At 43.3% G+C, this 18761-nt stretch overlaps 1 long non-coding RNA gene across 1 annotated transcript in view; it reads left to right on the top strand.

Moving 5' to 3' along the window:
- Positions 1–525: 525 nt before the first annotated feature.
- The window catches only part of LOC137621205 (uncharacterized), a 378775-nt gene continuing 360539 nt past the window's right edge, over positions 526–18761 (top strand). The window contains exon 1 of the long non-coding RNA XR_011040175.1: positions 526–1243. This is a non-coding gene — a long non-coding RNA (uncharacterized lncRNA). The remainder of the gene's footprint in view (positions 1244–18761) is intronic.

Below are 18761 nucleotides of genomic sequence, written 5' to 3'. Positions count from 1 at the left end.
CTATTCCCTAAACCTTGTCAGTCTGATTGTGAGCTATAAAGTAGACTGTAATTTCTTAGGAAACTTATTTTGGGAGTTAGACAAATAATCGAAGTGTTTTTGTATTTATTAACATATTTTGTTCGTTTGTTCATTATGACAATTCTCAGTGGAGAGGTTTCAGAGTTCATAAAGGTGTACTGCTTTGCTTTTATTTACACTTTTGTGTTATTGTTGGCAGAGGTATAGCCTTCGTTACGTATAACCAATCATCGATCGAGAAAGAGAGAAGAAATGCCGTCATAAGTTACGTAACGAGTGCGTTCGAAACCTTTTCTCTGAGTAAGTTGGCCCGTCTTCAAAAATCGTCACTTTTACTTAATAAAGTACCAAATTTATTCAACCTACGTAATGCAGAATATAGTCAAAATTTATGTGTAGATATAATGTGCATTCTGAATAAGCGTTATATTTATGAAATTCATAGAAAAAAAGTTATTGCGAAAAAACCGTGTTACAGAGGCCCTGAATCTCATAGTAGATACTTTTCACAACTGTCAGCGACCCAAACCGAGGCAATGGTAAAGAATGATTTCTCCCTTGCGGTAGGCTCTACTTCGGCCTAGTGATAAAACTTCATGTAGCCTATAAGCAGTAGTAGCACTCCTCCAATACAATGTTAGTTATGATAACTTTACTGTATAGGTGTCAAGCAAACTATTTATTCTTTCCAGTGTAAACGTATACACCAGTAAGCTCAAGTCGAAGCCTAGTATCGAAAAAAAAACAATTGAAAATTATAATGGCCAAGCATATAACGATAGTGATGATCATATGCTAGTGGTAAAGTGAACTGCTAAGCTGTTTTTATGGAATATGCATGGCTTTAACAAAGGATCTCTGAAAGAAACAGTTACCGTTGATGACTGATTTCTAGTGATGATAATGGCTTACACCTAATGAAACTACAGAAATAATTTGACCAAATCTTCGATGTAGGTGTTAGCCCGACGTAGTGACTAGTGATAAAGCGTCTACAGGCTATATGCATAGCTAAACGATACGTAAACATGACGGTGCTATAATAATGACAAAGTAATTAGGCTATCGATGTTTGGAATGTTGCCGAACATAGGCTAGCAGTTAATTTTACACCTGCAGTGATGAATTTCAAACTCAGTAGTAGACTCAGAAAGAAAATAAAATTATATAAAACGGAAAACACCTTTCTTATACAGGTGCAGCGACTTCGCTTAAAAGGAAGGTAAGAAATTTATAAACATGATAAATTTATGATCTGAACAAAATTTGTGGTGCTACTATAGTGTGATTCCTACCATCAGGATTCTACTATAGTATGATTCCTACCCTATTTTTTGGGTATGAGGTGATTCCTACCAAAGGAGGATAGATAAAACATACTTCTTGACACAATTTTAACCTGTTCCATTCAATAAAACATGCAGAAAAATCCATAAAACGCACCTTAAACAATCAGAATTAACTTCGTGCGTCAATATTGCAAAATCGAAGCCCTAATCTAGTAACAATAATTAACTAACAAAAACTCGTTTAATGTCACTTAATATTGCTACGAAGTGGTCTTGATCTCCTTTCAAAATACGCCAGCAGTGTTCATCCAATTGTCCCTGGAGTGACCTAACCTAACGTAACGTAACCTAACCTAACCTAACCTTACTTAATTGAGGTGTTACTCCCGTAATAACACTTTGGAAGGGTGATATTACATTATTCGTTATTTTTTTTTTTTTTGCTTGTTTAGGTGGTTTGGTAGGAATCACCCTATAGTAGATTTGAATCCCCAAATTGAGATATGAACAGAAAATGAGGGTAGGAATCCCGCTTTAGTAACACCAAATTTGTATTGCCTGCCTACGGTACCGTATCTGGTGTAATGGTCTGTTTTTCCCCAGTCCGAAATTTCCCCCCCCCCCTTCCCCCCCCCCCCCCCCCACCGGGAAAATATGGACCAGGATAATATTTCCCCTCTCTAGGCCCAGATTCCCTCTTTGCTTGGTGTAGGTAACCATTATTTCAGACAGGGGGGGGGGGGAAACAGACCATTACACTGGGTCATAAAAGTAAGTCATTAATTTCTTTAATTTTAATGTTTTTAGAGTGCACAGTTCAACATTACCTCTTGCCAATACAAGTTTGTGACCTGGGAAGGGGGTCCGGGGCCTCGCCCCCGGCTAAGGGTTATGACCTGGGAACTTCTAGGTTAGGTTGGGTGGGTTTGTTAGGCTCTGTACCCTTTTGTACCTTTTTATATTTTGTGTAAAGGGTATATGGAAAAATGCTTTCAAATACACATGTTAATATTATCGTAGCATTGCTAACGTACTTACCGTTGATTACTGTATTTGATTCATCAAAATAGTTTCTCTGTATGGGAGGGTGTGGAAGAAATGGCCTGGGGGTGGGGGGGGGGAATATCTTTAGGCTGAAATTTCTCTTGGGGGAATAAGAGCCCGGGCTGCTTCTCTGGGGGGGGGGGGGTCAATCCTAGGCTACTTTTCCTATGGGGAATTTCCTGCTACACTGGTATTAGTTTACAAGAGCATTACAATAGTTTTAAACAATTATCCCGTGTGAGCTTATTAATTGGTTGGCGTGATATTTTTGTAAGATAGATAGGGTGAAGTATTATACCAAATACAAGTTGGCATTTATATAAACCATTCTTGTTAGCACCAACTGTTCAAAAACATAATGTGATTGTTACTACTTATGTATATATCTCATTGGGTTTTAACTTCGCCTTCAGTACGGAACACTATTTTTTTTAGGGCTATCGACAGAGAACTGAACCTATAAAAAATGTTGAATGGTAAAGTTGTTCCTATTTCATTAAATATATCCGCACACATTTTATATATATATATATATATATATATATATATATATATATATATATATATATATATATATATATATATATATATATATATATATATATATATATATATATATATATATATATATATATATACATATTTATATATATATGTAAAATATAATATATATTTATATTTATATATATATATATATATATATATATATATATATATATATATATATATATATATATATATATATATATATATATATATATATATATATATATATATATATATATATGTGTGTGTGTGTGTGTGTGTGTATGTATATATATATATATATATATATATATATATATATATATATATATATATATATATATTACACATATATATATATATATATATATATATATATATATATATATATATATATATATATATATATATATATATATATATATATATATATATACAGTATATTTATTAATGTTTATATATGTATATATATATATATATATATATATATATATATATATATATATATATTTATATATGTAAAATATAATATATGTATTTATATTTATATTTATATATATATATATATATATATATATATATATATATATATATATATATATATATATATATATACATACATATATTTATTTGTATATCTATATCTATATCTATATATATATATTTATATATATATATATATATATATATATATATATATATATATATATATATATATATACATATATATATATATATATATATATATATATATATATATATATATATATATATATATATATATATATATATATATATATATATATATATATATATTATATACTGTATATATATATATATATATATATATATATATATATATATATATATATATATATATATATATATATATATATATATATATATATATATATATGTTTATTAATGTTTATATATGTATATATAGGCATATATATGCATGTATATATATATATATATATGTATATATATATATATATATATATATATATATATAATGTATATATATATATATATATATATATATATATATATATATATATATATATATATATATATATATATATATATATATATATATATATATATATATTTGGGCTCAAGCCATGACGTCCTGATGGAAGGTTCCTTCAGTAGCTTCCTTGGGTATATTTGACGACAGTGGATATTCCCAGAGAATTAAACTAAAGGTTATCACAGAATTCTAACTTCTGGTGCGAGTACCCTAAAGGTTTCCCTCTAGGATATCGTATATCAACAGGGGACGCATGTATTAACGTAGCTATCTGCACCCCATATAGAGTTAACACTTCGATATGGAAAGGTGGTTGAGTAACTGGGGAGCCGTTCCACAGTTACACTCATCTGTGGCTGCTTTTGGTACTCGAGACGTAAACAAACGGGCGTCATTGCTAAATGACGTCACGTCCGTCCTCATTCTTTAACCTGTAGCTTCTTTGCTTAGTCGGATTTTTCCAAGTGCTTACTTTTATCAGCTTACATCGCCGTTATGTCGCTACCTTCAGCCTCACCTTCTTCTGGAAAGTTGAGTACCAGGTCCCAGTATTGTTTAAATAAGCTCTAGCCATAAAGTAACGCCTACTTTTCGTAAAATATTGTGTTTTGTGGCAGAGCTGTGCCGATACCGGACGCGCCATTTTATGGCGCCGCTGTTCATGTTGCATGCTTTATTTAGTTAGCCAGAACAGCCCTCTCCGGTCATTTAACTAATTAATATTATTAGTTACATAGTCTTCATAGCTAGGAAATATTTATATCGTGTTTTTGCGCTCATCAGACTCGGTCGCTATTCGACCCCATACTAGATCGCTAGCTTAGCCCCTAGGCTGGACAGCCTAGTGCTTATTTTCATGCATGATATATACCAGTGTTCCTAGGTTAAGTTATGAAGATTGTGGCATTATTAAACATACTATTTACTGTGATGTAAGTGTTTTCGCCTTCGGGGACCATGTAAGGGACAGTGTTGATTGTGTATCCTCCCCTCCTAACCTAATGTAAGAACCCTTATATGCTCCCTAATCCCCCTGCCTGCGGGGATTCCCTCTGGGTAGTCTTGCTTTCCCTTCTATATAGGGGAATCTTGTCTACAACCAGAGTATTTATCGCTTCTCTGCCTCCCCTAAGGGAATGACCCTCCCTTAGGGTCGTGCCTGAGAATCTAGGAAAGGCTCTGCCCTTCCTCAGTTACACGTGGTTGGGTTACACCTTCCTCCCTGTAACTAGCGATGTGTCTTTCAAGCTTTCCTAGCCTAGGAGTTAGTCCTCCTACTCTAGGTTAAGCTCTGGGGGTTGACGGTACATCTGTACTGTTCTCATTCTGGGCTACCTACCCTAGGTTAGGGAGCGTTCTCCCTTACCTTGGTGGCCGTTCTCATACATAGTCTCCCCTTTGGAAAGATCTATTCTTCTCCCTCCCCACCTATCCCTTTGGTGTAAGCTTGTCTACACACATCTGTCCTTAGTCCTACAACTCCTCCCTTGGGGGGAGTGGTAGGGCTAGTGTTCTCCTGCTGAGCTGGCCGCTCTGGTACACATACCCTTCATAGCGTTCTATGGGGGTGGTTGCCGGCGGTGGTCCTGCCGGCGGGGGATTCCCCCCTCTTTGAGGGCCCTCTAACCCTCCCTTGGGTTACCCCAGGCACCCGGCCAACTGCCGGCTCCCTGCCGCCGGATGTTAGGAGTATCCACTCCTATCATGAGTGCACTCATGCCGGAGGGGTATAGGATCTTACCCCTTCCATCCCTCCTTACCTTTCTCTCCTTCTATCCTGGTGCCGGTCCCTTGCTGTCTCTACTGCCGGCAATATCCGCCACTACCTCAGGTGACATTCTTTCATAAGATACCTTCCTCCTCTAAGACGTCAGCCTTTCGTGTGCCGGCGTCCCACCCTTCGTTTTACCTAGTAACAGCCAGCCGACTTCCTGAGTCGGCCACCAACATGCCGGCATTGATTGCCGGCAATCTAGTTATACGACAATATACACATATATCTTATGAACTGATCCAAAGCTCACCATGCCGTCAGCCTTCGGCTGCCGGAGCTTCCGCCCCCTGCCGACGACCCGCCGTTGTGCCGCCGGTCGCCACGATGGTATTATCCCTTTAGATACTCAGTGTGTCTGTCTTGAAGCCTTCCACCCAGCAGGACCGGCCTCCGGTGTGCCGTCGGTCTGCTGGCACCCCCATGAGACGTTAAGGGACATGCACCCCTTCCAGGACTGCCGGTATCATGCCGACAGTCAATATACTGCAGCCAGATGGCTTGGCCACCTGTATATAGGTATTGTCTTACCATCCAAAATTGTGGCTATGCTATTTGTTTGCACATTACAATATTCCAGCATACTCTGTGTGTCTTAGCGCAGTCGATTGCCGTAACCTTCATTTAATAAGGGGTTTATCCTATACCCCTTCTCCCCCAGGGATCTGAGTGGTCTCAGACCCTACTACACTCTGCGGGCAATTTCTGTTAGAAGCCTAGCTTGGCTCATCCATATGGATTTCCCTCATTGTGTCCTTCGGACACAAAAGAAATTGTCTACAGATAAGGTTACGGTAACCGACTGGGCGGGATTCACAAGTATGTGTCTATCTACTTCCTTTCCCGCTCATTAATCTGAAGCATTAAAAGGCTTTATAATTAAATTAATTTTAAAATTTAGATGTTAATCATCTTAATTTTAGAGTAATGTAAGTCATTCCTATGCCTTCCATGTACTCATGATCTCTTTCTTTTACAGGAGGAGTATATGAAGTGTAAGAGCAACTTCTGAGGGGTGAAGCGCCCGGACTTCTACGGGCACAAGGTGTGCCGGACCCACGCCCCCTGCGCCGCCAAGAAAGGCGACCTGAAGTATTGGTACCCGCAGAACTGTACAGTCTGCAAGAGTCGTCTGGTCTAGGCGTTTGACGATCCTCCATCTGCGGAGGCAAGGGACAACGCTAGGGAGAAGCTACGCAAATGGGTGCGTGGCTTCCGAAGAAGAACGCCACCGGACCGTATCTTCCCAACGAAAACTTGAGGGCCTTGCTTTTCCCAAAAGCATCCAAAGACTCAGTGGTCCCCCGTGATCAGATCCCCACCGTCCAGATCATGGTGGAACCTGACGTTGTCATGTCTCAGTCCATGCATGAGTGCCATCTAGATTCCGACAACGGGGAACGTATGTCGGAAGAGACGGAGAAGAACCTCATGGGCGAGGAACTCGACTATGAGGAAGATCAGGTGGAATACCCTGATTCGGAGACAGAGGTCGCTCCTGCTCCCCCAGCAACTCCTGCACCGTCCGAGGAACCTGTTCCTTCGACTTCTGCCACCCCGGACCCTCTTCCATCGGCCACTCAAGAGGTCTTCAAGATGCTTGAAGCCCTCATGGAAAAGAAGCTACGAGAAACTCAGGAGTAATTCTGGACGACTCTCGTCAGCTTCAAGCAACCGAAGAGGATTTCGGTGAAGGACCTCCCCACCTGCTCGGAAGCTAACCCATGGAGATACGCCGAGCATATACCAATTACAACTGGCAAGATCTTCATTAGTGAAAGGGTTGGCTTTATCTTGCTGGAAGAAGTGGAGTTCTTCCCAAATTTCGAGGCTTATCCGGACTGTTACATCCGACTCAGGTCCGAACCAGCCTCAAATGAGGAGACCGAACCGAAGGAAATTATCGTGTTCGATCTTGCGAAGGCCCAAGCTATGTTAGCCCAGGCGGTGAAGAGTAGGGGTTTCACCAACTCCAAGATACCGGCGCTTAGTAAGAAGCATCCAACCTTCGTTGCGCCAGATGCTGCGACCTTCCCCTTCATCGAAAAGGCTTTCACAGCGGTCTTAAAGGCGGTGGAGGAAGGGAAACCTTGCCCTGCACTGGAGGAGTGCAGACCCTTCTCCATTCCTCTTCCCCCCGATGATAGGCACTGGAAAGACATCCAGTCAACCTTCACGGTAGGGAAACTAGAGCCTGACGTAGCTGGTCGTCAATTTAATGAGGACCTCCCAAAGCTAAACGATCATCTACTTCGTAGGGAACAGGATACGAAAGGAGAGACTTGTCGCGTCGCTGTCCCAACAGGTACAGCTTGAACATATGGCCTGGGATACTAGAGTCCCGGACTTTTATATGGTCCTAGCCAAATCGCACTTGGCGACTGTTACAAAGGACCTACGTAGCTTCACTAGGGCTCGCAGAGCCTGTCGTGAATTTGTGTTCGCCAACGCAACGGTGAGACACGAACCCCGGAGGCTGATTTCCTCCAATATCTGGGGCAAGTATCTCTTTCCATCTTCTTTGGTGAAAGAGATTGTAGACAAAGCCGCCACGGAGAATAGGAACCTTCTCCACAAGTGGGGCATGTCACGAAAGAGGAAGTCCTCTCAGGATGATGGCCCTCAGCCTAATAGGAAGACTTCGAAGCCGAAACCCCAGCAACGTCAACAGAGACGGCAGTTTCCGGGTCCCGCTACTCCCCAAGTGGCTACGCAGCCACAAAAGACCTTTCAGTTGGTCCCCCAACCGGTGGTGTCGCAGTCACCGGTCTTCACCTCTGCGTATGAGCAACACTCTACTACCTTTCGTTCCAGAGGTAGGGGCTCAAGCAGAGGCTCCGGCAGAGATTCTTCTCGCCGTCCCTCCAGAGGCAGAGGAGGAAGGGGAGCTAGCGGCCGAGGTGGCAAACCCTCGGGACACCAGAAGCAATGATGTGCTTCCGGTGGGAGGAAGATTCCGCCAATTCCAGGATCGTTGGACCTTCGATCCCTAGGCTCACAGCATCGCCAAGAAGGGACTAGGCTGGAGCTGGACTCAACCACCCCCAGCTTTCCAGCAATTCTTTCAACAGTCAACCCCCCTCCTGGAAGAATATGTCCTAGAACTCTTGAACAAGAAGGTGATCAGGAGGGTAAAGTCAACCAGGTTCCAAGGGAGACTATTTTGCATTCCCAAGAAAGACTCCGACAAACTCAGAGTCATTCTAGACTTATCCCCTCTCAACAAGTTCATTGCGAACAACATATTCAAGATGCTGACTCTGCAACAAATAAGGACCCTTCTGCCTCAAAGGGCCTACACGGTTTCCATAGACCTGGCGGATGCCTACTGGCACATTCCAATGAATCATTACGCTTCCTCCTACCTAGAATTTCGACTCCAAAGGAAAAGTTACGCCTTCAGGGCCATGCCCTTCGGGCTCAACGTAGCTCCACGGATCTTCACCAAGCTGGCAGACGCAATCGTCCAACAGCTCCGTCTTCAGGGCGTTCAAGTGATGGCCTACCTAGACGACTGGTTAGTCTGGGCGACATTGCCCGAAGATTGTGTAAGAGCCTGCAACAAAGTCACCCAGTTCCTAGAGCATCTGGGATTCAAGATAAACACCGAGAAATCTCGCCTCTCTCCAGCTCAGAAGTTCCAATGGTTGGGAATCCATTGGGATCTTCAGTCACACCACCTTTCCATCCCACAGAAGAAAAGGAAGGAAATAGCAGGGTCTGTCAGAAGGCTTCTAAAATCCAAACGGATCTCAAGACGTCAGCAGTAACAAGTTCTCGGCTCTCTACAGTTCGCCTCTGTGACAAACCCAGTGCTTCGCGCACAGCTAAAGGATGCCGCGGGAGTCTGGAGACATTTCGCATCCATCGCTCGAAGAGACCTCAAGAGACGGCTTCCAAACAGACTTCGCTTACTCTTAAAGCCGTGGTCGGAAGCAAAGGCCCTGAAAAGGTCCATTCCTCTTCAACACCCGCCTCCATCGATCAACCTCCACACGGACGCTTCACTGGAGGGTTGGGGAGGTCACTCCCACCAACGACAGGTTCAAGGAACATGGTCTCCCCTATTCAAGACGTTTCACATCAACATCTTGGAGGCCATGGCGGTTCTTCTCACCCTGAAGAAACTCTCCCCGCCTCCCTCGATCCACATTCGTCTGACTCTGGACAACTCGGTGGTAGTCAGATGTCTCAATCGTCAGGGCTCGAGATCGCCCCAGATAAATCAGGTGCTCCTTCCGATCTTTCGTTTGGCAGAAAAGAAGAAATGGCACCTGTCTGCAGTTCACCTACAAGGATTCCGCAACGTGACAGCGGACGCTCTATCAAGGACAAGTCCAATAGAGTCGGAATGGTCATTCTCCTTCATCTCTCACCAAGTCCCGGAACTTCAGATCGATCTCTTCGCGACGAGCGACAACAATCAACTTCCTCGATATGTGGCCCCGTATGAGGACCCCAAAGCAGAAGCGGTGGATGCCATGTCCCTGGATTGGAACAGATGGTCCAGGATATACCTGTTCCCTCCTCCCAACCTTCTGCTGAAAGTCCTCTCCAAACTGAGAACCTTCAAAGGGACAGCGGCCCTAGTGGCTCCCAAGTGGCCCCGGAGCAATTGGTACCCTCTGGTCCTGGAGCTGCAGCCCACGCTGATCCCCCTACCGGGCCCAGTTCTCTCTCAACAAGTACAGAAGTCGACTGTCTTCGCTTCATCACTGAAAGTCAGGGACCTTCATCTCATGATTTTCTCTCCTTAGCCGCAAAGAAAAGGTTTGGAATCTCGAAGAAAAGCTTGGACTTCCTCGAGGAATACAAGACTGAATCTACAAGACGGCAATACGAATCTTCCTGGAGAAAGTGGGTCTCTTTCGTCAGGGCAAAAAATCCTGCGGAAATCACCATTGATTTTTGTATGTCCTTCATTCACCTTCATGGACAAGGCTTAGCGGCCAACACGATTTCCACCTGCAAATCGGCTTTGACTAGACCACTCCTGTACGCCTTCCAGATTGATTTGTCCAGTGATATCTTCAATAAATTACCAAAGGCATGCGCTAGACTACGCCCAGCACCTCCACCAAAACCTATCTCCTGGTCCCTGGACAAGGTGCTCCATTTTGCCTCTAACCTGGACAATGATTCGTGCCCTCTAAAAGACTTGACTCAAAAAGTTATCTTCCTTTTTGCTCTCGCCTTGGGAGCCCGAGTCAGTGAAATAGTGGCATTATCAAGAGAAGAGGGTCATATCCTGTTCGCAGATACAGGAGAGCTTACCCTCTTCCCTGATCCGACGTTTCTCGCTAAGAATGAACTACCCACCAAGAGATGGGGCCCTTGGAGAATCTGCCCCCTGAAGGAAGATCTCTCTATGCCCAGTGGAGAGTCATAAGGTCTATCTTCGAAGAACTTCAGACTTCGGTGGAGGACAACTCTTCAAAGGAGAAACATCAAGTAGCGACCTGTCACTGAAACAACTAAGAGCGAAAATCACCTACTTCATTCGCAGAGCGGATCCTGACAGTACACCCGCAGGTCATGATCCTAGAAAAGTCGCATCTTCTCTGAACTTCTTCCAGAGTATGGATTTCGAAAGCCTCAAGAGCTTCACAGGCTGGAAATCATCGCGTGTTTTCTTCAAGCACTACGCAAAACAAGTGCACGAAGTTAAGCATTTCGTGGTAGCCGCAGGTAGTGTTATGAAACTTGCTATTTAACTCTGCGTAGAACAGTGAGTTACTTGGGACTTTAACTCTACGGGTGCCTGTGTTGACACCTTTTGTGATACATAGTGATTTCATGGACACTTAGTGTTTCTAATAGACCATTCTTACCAAGGTGAAATGTCATAGACTTTACATGAGTGCCACATGCCCTAGGGCATGATGTGTTTTTCTTTGGAAAAGACTGACGTTCCTCTGGAACTTGTGTTTCTAAAAAGTAAAATTTCTTTTCAGATTCAAGATTGAAGTCTTTATTTTCTATGTACATTATTCTTCATTATTGTAATTACTACCATAATGATCTGCAATCTTTGAAATAAAATGTCTATTTTATTCCATATGCGTCTCTCTCCTCTCCTATTCTTTATTAAGAAATATACGATTGTTATAGTTTCATTTACCCCTTTGTCTCTAAATGAGAAGAATAATATATGTAATTGTATTATATACTCACTCATGCCTTGATAATATTCTTACCTGAATATTAACCTTTGTCCTGCCTCCGAGTCCAGCACGAACTCTCCGCAGGGTGAGTAGCTCTTCAATGATCGCTTCGAGATGTTCCTATCGTCCACCAGGACTTCTCTGCCAGGGGGGCAGGAAGCTAGTTCTTCATAGAATCTGTGGTAAGGACTTGTTATATACCTCTATTCGAAGCCCTTGGCACTTGCATTAAAAAAGGGGAAAAATTCCACGATACATTAATTCTCTGGTACACTTCCATCAGGACGTCATGGCTTGAGCCCAAAAAACGGATTTTGAGGGAAGCGAAAAATCTATTTTTGGGTGAGATAGCCATGACGTCCTGATGGACCCTCCCGTCTATTCTAGACCAGCCTTTCAGGCCCCGCCCTGACCTGCTGTATCATGGAGATTAGCAGAAGCTGGGCTCAGGATGAGGACGGACGTGACGTCATTTAGCAATGGCGCCCGTTTGTTTACGCCTCGAGTACCAAAAGCAGCCACGGATGAGTGTAACTGTGGAACGGCTCCCCAGTTACTCAACCACCTTTCCATATCGAAGTGTTAACTCTATATGGGGTGCAGATAGCTATGTTAATACATGCGTCCCCTGTTGATATACGATATTCTAGAGGGAAACCTTTAGGGTACTCACACCAGAAGTTAGAATTCTGTGGTAACCTTTAGTTTAATTCTCTGGGAATATCCACTGTAGTCAAATATACCCAAGGAAGCTACTGAAAGAACCTTCCATCAGGACGTCATGGCTATCTCACCCAAAAATATATTTTTTCGCTTCGCTCAAAATCCGTTATATATATACAGTATATATATATATATATATATATATATATATATATATATATATATATATATATATATATATATATATATATATATATATATATATATATATATATATATATATATATATATATATGTATATACTGTATATGTATATATATGTGTCTGTATATATATGTATGCATATATATATGTATATATATATATATATATATATATATATATATATATATATATATATATATATATATATATATATATATATATATATATATATATATATATATATATATATATATATATATATATATATATTTATATTTATATATAACGGATTTTGAGCGTAGCGAAAAATCTATTTTTGGGTGAGGTAGCCATGTCGTCCTGATGGAAGTTCCTTCGAAGGTAGCTTCCTAGGTATATTTGACTACAGTGATATATCCCAGAGAATTTACCAAAGGTATCCAGAATTCTAACTCCTGGAGCGAATATCCCTTAAAATTTTACGAAGGGATATCGCGTAATATCAGAGGACGTATTCTTGACACGTCTCATGGCTATCTACACCCCCAATAGAGCTTTCACTACGAGGGGAAAGAGAGGCAAGAATAAGGTGAGTCGTTCCAGAGACATCGCTCTCGACGAATCACTACTGCTCTGCAAATAGTGCGCCTGTCCGCCACAGCGAGGCGCCACCGTCATTCTTTGTAGCTTTGTAGGTGTTGCAGATACAGTAGTATAGGGAGGGATTCATTATCCTTCTGTCCCAAAAGAGGGTGGGTCCATCATGACGACATGGCTACTTCACCCAAAAATAGATTTTTCGCTACGCTCAAAATCCGTTTTTTGGGCTCAGGCCATGTCGTCGTGATGGAAGTGTACCAGAGCATTAATGTATCTGTGGATTTCCAATAGAGCCGTTCATCTCGAGCTAAATCTTTCCTCTTCGGTCATTAGACCTAGAGACACTTGATGTTACCGTTATACATCGATCAGCTGATCATAAAATATGTCAGTGCTTCCTGCCCCCTACAGGGAAGTGTCTGGGTAGACTCGAGGAAAAAACCCGAGGATTGTGAGTTCAGGGAACAATCTAGCAAACAGTTTGTATATTAGTGTCAACATATACATAAAGCATAGTCTGTACTGGGATGGAATTGGGTTGGGCAGATTACTGTAACTCCCGGGTCTGTCGTGAAGAGATGGACAGGTTTATATATGTGTAGAAACACTTTAAGCCGTAAAATGAACAGTCTAGTACAACAAGATCTTACCTGTTTGCCTGGAACACCATGAATCTTAGTTCTGGTATTGACTTAAATATCAAAAGAGTCAAGGATGCTCTGACTTATACATTTAAATAACTATTTAAATAAATATTTGAGGCGAAAGAGACGCAAATATTCGTTCTATTGTTTATTACAAAATAGAAATCATGGTAGTAAACAATTACAATGTATGTTGAATAATTCTACATACAAGCATAAACAGTAATAACAGTATAAAAAGGGGTATGCGTGAAAAGGAAAACATTAGCCACTCAAGGGAAATATGCAGTTTCGCTATACAATATGTTGTTACTAAAAACACTGTGCATATAAGAATGCCTGGCACTTGTGTTAGTTTATTATGCTTAATATCACCTGTGTAGGGAGAACAGTCTATAGTGTTATCACTTAAACACAAAACTCAACACGATATGTCTTACGAGTCTATCGTGTACAGCCTTCACTATAAGTCCCTAATAGTGCACTGTTCTTCGCAGTAATCAAGCAGCGGGTTTTATTACACTGCCCGCCGCCACCACATGAAACTTAATTTCTTGTAATTGCTTCCGGTAGTGCTTGAAGATGACCCTCGAGGACTTCCATCCAGTATAAGTACGAAGACTTTCAAACGACATCGTTTGGAAGAATTTCAGAGACGAGGCAACCTTCCTCGGATCATGACCTGCGGGTGTACTGTCTGGATCCGCTCTGCGAATGAAGTAGGTGATTTTCGCCCTAATCTGTTTCAAGGATAACGTTGAACCGGAAGTCTCTCCCCTGAAAAGCTGACCTCCCTTAAAGTCTGAAGTTCTACGAAGATAGACCTTTAGGCATTCCACTGGTCAGAGGAATGCTTCTTCCTTCAGAGGGCAGATTCTCCAGGGACCCCACCTTTTAGTGGGCAGCTCGTTCTTGGCGAGAAACGTCGGGTCCGGAAAGAGGTTCAGATCTCCATTGTCTGTGAACTGAATGTGGCCATCATCCCTCGAGAGGGCCACTATTTCGCTAATTCTGGCTCCTGAGGCTAGTGCAAATAAGAATATCACCTTTTGAGTCAAGTCCTTTATTGAACAATCTTCATTGTTCAGAGTTGATGCAAAGTGAAGAACCTTGTCCAGAGACCACGAAATGGGCTTAGGAGGGGCTGCGGGCCGAAGTTTTGCGCAGGCTTTAGGGATCTTGTTGAAGATTTCGTTGGAAAAGTCTACCTGGAAGGCATAAAGTATTGGTCTGGCCAGGGCGGATTTACATGTAGTAATCGTATTGGCTGCTAAACCTTGTTCATGAAGATGGATGAAGGACAAACAGAAGTCCGTAGTAATCTCCTTAGGTTTCTTCGCTTTGTCAAAGGCCACCCATTTTTTCCAGGAAGACTCATATTGTCTTCTAGTTGACTTTGACTTGTATTCTTCTAGGAAGTTGATACTCTCCCTAGAAATCCCAAACCGTTTCTTGACCGCTAAGGCGAGAAAATCATGAGATGAAGGTTCTGGGTTTTCACTGATGAAGCTGAGACAATCAATTTCTGCACTTGCTGAGTCAAAACTGGGTCCGGCAACGGGATCAGTTTCAGGTGTAGTTCCGTTACCAGGGGGAATCAAACGCTGTTGGGCCACTTGTGGGCCACTATTGCTGCCGTCCCCCGAAAGGATCTCAGCTTGTCGAGGACTTTCAGCAGAAGGTTGGTTGGAGGGAATAGGCAGATCTTGGACCATCTGTTCCAATCTATGGACAGTGCATCCATTGCTTCCGCTAGAGGATCCTCGTACGGGGCTACATACCGGGGTAGCTTCTTGTTGTCGCTCGTTGCGAAGAGGTCTATCTGCAGTCCTGGGACCTTGTGTAGGATGAAGGAGAACGATTTTGCGTCTAGGGACCATTCTGACTCTATTGGTTTGGTTCTGGATAGAGCGTCTGCTGTCACATTGCGGAACCCTTGAAGGTGGACTGCTGACAAGTGCCATCTCTTCTCCGCTAAGCGGAGGATGGCTAGTATCACTTGATTTATGTGAGGCGATCTCTAGCCCTGTCGATTTAGGCATCTCATTATGACTTCGCTGTCTAGAACCAGACGGATGTGGATTGAGCAGCGGAGTTTCAGTTTCTTTAGGGAAAGAAAAACTGCCATGGCTTCCAGGAAGTTTATGCGGAAGGTTTTGAAGAGGGGATACCAGGTTCCTTGGACTTTCCGATGGTGAGAGTGACCTCCCCACCCGTCTTTCGAGGCATCCGTGTGAACGGTGACTAGGTGGAGGTGGTTGTAAGGGAACCCTGTTCTTTAGGTTCTTGGCCTCAGACCATGGCTTGAGTAGGGATCGCAGACGATTTTGTGTCGGTCTTTTTAGATCTCTTCGAGCGTTTGATGCGTATTTTCTCCAGACTCCTGATGCATCTTTTAATTGTGCTCTCAATACTGGATCTGTCACTGAGGCGAACTGGAGAGACCCCAACACTCTCTCCTGTTGCCTTCTTGATATCCTTGCGGATCGAAGAAGGCTTTTGACAGATCCCGCTATCTCTCCGTTTCTGTGATGGAATGGAAAGGCAGTGCGACTGCAAGTTCCAGTGGACGCCCAGCCACTGAAACTTCTAAGCTGGAGACAGTCGGGATTTTTCCCGATTGATCTTGAATCCCAAGTGTTCCAGGAACTGGATCACTTCCATGGAGGCTTGCCTGCATTCTTCTTTGGATGCTGCCCACACCAGCTAGTTGTCCAGCTAGGCTACCACCTGGATTCCTTTTAGGCGTAGTTGATGAATGACTACATTTACAAGCTTGGTGAATACCCTTGGAGCTATGTTTAGTCCGAAGGGCATGGCTCTGAAGACATACTGTCTTCTTTGTAGTTTGAATCCCAGGTAGGGGGAAACTTGACGGCTGATCGGAACGTGCCATTATGCATCCGTCATGTCTATGGAGACTATGTATGCCCGTTTGGGCAACAGGGTCCTGATGTGTTGAAGCGTCAGCATTTTGAACTTGTAGTTCACTATGAACTTGTTGAGTGGTGACAAGTCCAGAATTACTCTGAGCTTTTCCGAGTCCTTCTTCAGAAAACAAAATAGCCTTCCTTGGAATCTGACGGACTTCTTCTTCCGTATAACTCTTTTGTTCAAGAGTTCCTGAACATATTCTTCCAATATGGGGGTTCAGTGTTGGAAGAATTGAGGGAAGGTTGGTAGAGTTGAGCTCCAACTCCACCCTAGTCCGTTCTCGATTAGGCTGTGGGCCCAGGGATCGAAGGTCCAACGATCCCGGAAGTAGAAGAGTCTCCCTCCTACAGGTAGCATCTCACTTTGAGTGCTAGGAGGAGGATTTACCTCCTTGGCCACGTCCACCCCTGTTGCCCCTACCTCTGGAGGGGCGTCTGGAGGAGCCTTGAAAGGATCTTCGAGACTTAGGCCGAAAGGTCGTAGACTGCCTTTCAAACACTGGGGTGAACACTGGTGACTGAGTCGCCAGAGTTTGGGGCACCAGTTGAAAGGTGGTGGGTGGTTGTGCCACCGTCTGGGGCACCATGGCCGCGGGAAGCTGCTGTTGCTGCTTAGGCCGAGAGGGCACTCTAGGTCATTTTGATCTATTCTTTGGCTGGGGACCCTCGTCAGCTGAAGATTTCCTTTTGGTGGACAAGCCCCACTTGAAAAGGAGGTTCCTGTTTTCAGTGGCGGCGGCTTTGTCCACGACCTCTTTGACCACTTCACTTGGGAAGAGGTCTTTTCCCCAGATGTTGGAAGCTATCAGCTTCCTGGGTTCGTGCCTCACAGCAGCCGAGGCGAATACGAACTCTCTGCAAGCCCTTCTGGCTCTAATAAAGTTGTACAGGTCTTTAGTCACCATCGCCAGATGGGCTTTGACGAAGACCATGTACATGTCTGGTTTATCTGGGAAGCTTGCCATTGTCTCCAGGCCAGTCTGTAGAGACAAAGAAGAGGCTAAGCGTTCTTTTGTCTCCTGCTCTCTACGCAAGAGAAAGTCCGACAGCTTCGGGAGGTCTTCGCTGAACTGTCGTCCGGCAATATCTGCCTCCAGCTTCCAGACTGTGAAGGTGTTGTGAACATCCTTCCAGTGTGCATCCACTGATGGGAAGGCAAGGGAGAAGGGTCTACACTCTTCCAGTGTAGGGCCAGGTTTCCCTGCCTCGACTGCCTTTAAGGCTGCCTTGAGCCCTTTGTCCATAAAGGGAAAGGCACGTTGAGGATCAGCAATGAAGGACAGGTGCTTCTTGCTGAGAGCCGGCACCTTAGAGCTAGTATAGGCCCTCCTTTAAGGTGGTGGTAAATAAGGCCTGAGCCTAAGAGAGTTCAAGGACAATCGTTTCCTTGGGCTCTGTCTCCTCTTTGGATGCGGGTTCCGTATTGAGACGGACGTAGCAATCCGGGTAGGTCCCTTTGCTGGGCCAGAATTCAATTTCCTCTATTGGGACAGTACCCAGTTTATCCGAGAGGAAGATCTTCCCGCCCGACGTGGGCATGTGCTCTGCGTACCTCCAAGGGTTAACGTCAGAGAAGGCAGGGAGATCCTTAACGTTTGGCTTCTTCGGAGCCAAACGTGCCGCAACCAGTTGCTGTATCTCGGTCTGAAAAGAGGCCTCCTTCTCGGTCGATTTCTGTTGCATGTCTTGCACCATGGACAGCAACGGGTGCAAAGTACTCATAAGCGAATCCAGTTGGGGCGCAGTGGAGGAAGTAGAAGGCACCGGTTCATTCCCTGTGGCCGATGACACCGAAATCGTATCGGCTTTCTCAGTTTGTGGTTCAGGTGGAACTTCTTCCGCCTGATCCAACTCCTCCACTAGGAGATTGTTCTCAGTCTCCTCTGAGATA

This window comes from Palaemon carinicauda, chromosome 27 (assembly GCF_036898095.1).
Source record: "Palaemon carinicauda isolate YSFRI2023 chromosome 27, ASM3689809v2, whole genome shotgun sequence".
Taxonomy (NCBI): Eukaryota; Metazoa; Arthropoda; class Malacostraca; order Decapoda; family Palaemonidae; genus Palaemon; species Palaemon carinicauda.
The sequence above is the reverse complement of the archived record's forward strand: the minus strand, read 5'-3'. Positions and strand labels throughout refer to the sequence as shown.